Source organism: Tupaia chinensis, unplaced genomic scaffold, assembly GCF_000334495.1.
Source record: "Tupaia chinensis unplaced genomic scaffold, TupChi_1.0 Scaffold000672_1, whole genome shotgun sequence".
Taxonomy (NCBI): Eukaryota; Metazoa; Chordata; class Mammalia; order Scandentia; family Tupaiidae; genus Tupaia; species Tupaia belangeri.
In genome coordinates, this window is record NW_006160195.1 from 1863286 (window position 1) to 1866010 (window position 2725).

Below are 2725 nucleotides of genomic sequence, written 5' to 3' on the forward strand. Positions count from 1 at the left end.
CCAAGACCAACCCCATGTTCAGAGATTCACTAGAACTCACAGACCTCAGCATTGTTAAGTACTGTGATTATGGCTAAAGTTAATTACAGTGACTCTAAGCGTATAGTCAGATCATCCAGGCGGTCTGGAGAAATCCATGTGCAGCTTTATGATCTCTCCTCCTCATGAGGACTTACATGGTGCATATTCTTGTGTGATATTTTGGTGCAAAGTCTGTACTCAAGGTTTTCAGGAGGTGTTAGTCACACAGGCACCTTTGCCTGAGAGATACCAGAGTCTCAGAAGGAAAGCAGGTGTTTAGTATAAATCATATTGCTTATTAACACTGTTCTATGCACAATGAACTACCTATCAGGAAAGATGGGAATAGTTCCTATATATACCCTATATGGAACTGGCCCTATAGTCTAGTGGTTAAGGGAGCCAGCCACCCACCTGGTTGGCCATGGTTCAAGACCCTGCCCTAGACACTTAATGAACACATCAGGGGTGTGCGAGTGCATGCCCAAAACCCTGACAGGATGGAGAAGGGATTTTGAACAGAGTGTGTTTTCTCCTTCCCTGTCATTCTCTTTGGCAAGTATAAATTACCTTTAACAATAAATACCATACACACACACACAACGGCCTACACGAACACAATGCCAAAGAACTTGCAAGAAGATACATCTAAGATATGCTAACTCAGGCCTGATAGGTTAACTTGTTCTGCATATGAACGATTAAAGATTTTAGGCAAAATACATCCTCTCTCAAAAAATAATATATATAGTATGTCGTATGTGTATAATTTATACAATATGTATACTATATATACTATACATGTATATATATAGTTTATCATCTCTCAAAAAACAAATACATATATTCATGTGTACATACAAGGTATTTATGCATGCACATACACATATTTTGTTGGTTTTTTGGCCCAAGTGTGTGTGTGTGTGTATATATGAATTAAAGTGATTGTAACTATAGAAGCATTAAAGCGACTGAGCCTTTTATACCTTACTCCAAGTAATTCTGATTGCTTTTCTCATAAACCTTCATTGAAAGCAAATGTTTCAAAGAATTTTAAGAAAAACTTGGAGGATCTTTTAAAATTCAGATCAGATCATGGCACTCCTCCCTTAAAAGACCTGAAACTGCTCACTTTTCATTTAGTAAAAGACAAAATCCATAAAACAGCCTACAAATACCTACTTGATCTGGCCTCTCTCTGACATCATCAGGTACTCTCCTTTTCTCTTCTCTCAACTACAGCTTCCCTGAACTACTTGCTCTTCCTCAGAAACTTACTCCTCTAACTAGAATGTTCTTCCTCTAAGTATCTAACATTCATGCTCACAATTACTTTGCTCAAATGTCACTTTCTCAGAGACATACTTTACAACCCTATTTTGAATTACACTATTCTTGTAATTATCTTGTCTTGCAGCCCTTTGACTCCTAACCCTAATTTTTTCCATACCACTCATTTTCTAACATACCATAGGTTTTATTATCTATCTCTCCCCGCTAAAATACAAGCTCCATGATGGCAGGAAATTATGTCTTTTGGTCTCTGTTGTATTTCCAGGGTAATTATCAAGTACGAGAGAAATAATTTTAATTTAACATAGTAGGAAATAGGGAGACATTTTCAGATAAGGAAGTATGATAGGTAAGAACAGTGACCTAGTGTGAACAGCTAGATCTTCCCCAAGTTTGGTAATGTCTGGGAAATCAAGTTATAAAAAAATATGGAAGTAGTTAAACAAGTTTCACCAAAGAGATGACAATAAATAAATGGCACGATTGTTGAAGTTTTTTAAAGTAACTGTTCATAAAAGTGTGGACAAAGTTCAAGAAAATCAACAAGGTTTGGTGAACTCTCTTGAGCTAGGGAGTCTGAAGTAGCAATGAGACGGGGGTTACCAGAAGCCAGAAAAGAGCTAGAATAATTCGAATAATGTTGTGGCACTGGTTATTTGTTGCTGAGGATGTGTATTTGGGGAAGAGGAGAAAAAATACCCTGACCTCACCTGTCACCCTCCAGATCTCCTTACTGTCTAAATCCAAACTGAATAAAACAGTTCTACAGAAGTTAACTTTCCAGCAACAAAAAGCAAGGGAAAGGGGAGGGGCAGGTCATGAAGGGCAAAAAGGAATATCCAGTACAGTGTAAAGCTGTATGCCAAGACACAGTGCTTTGATGTGATGTAATACAAGCATCTTCCAAGTATGGCCAAACCTTCATATCTATTTCCAGTGGCTTCACCATCCTCCCACACTTAATTTTTTTATTGCTAGAGGGCATATGCACTCACCAGAGAAATATAAAGATGGGGGGAGAGCATCTCCCCCCAGCAGGGTTTGGTCAAGCTATCTTCTCTTCCATTTCTCCCTATCAAGACTTTGCACATGCCATGTACATGCATCCAGTACGTTCAAACTGCTGGGGCCAGGACGCTTAACTGTGCTCAGCCATGTGGGATCCTAATTTATTAACCACTAAGTCACAGGGCCAGCCCTCAGTAATTTCAGCTATTCCCTTTCCTTATTTCTCCACATATATAATCATTTGCCAATGATACTTCCACAACCTCCCTCACATTCCCTTTCAGTCTATTTCCAGTTTCTTTGCCCATGCTCTCATTCTCTCACTTGGTTAACAGCTGTAAAACATCCTCCAATGCTATTTCACTCAATGCTATTCAACTACTTTCTGAATTGGTTTCCCTAC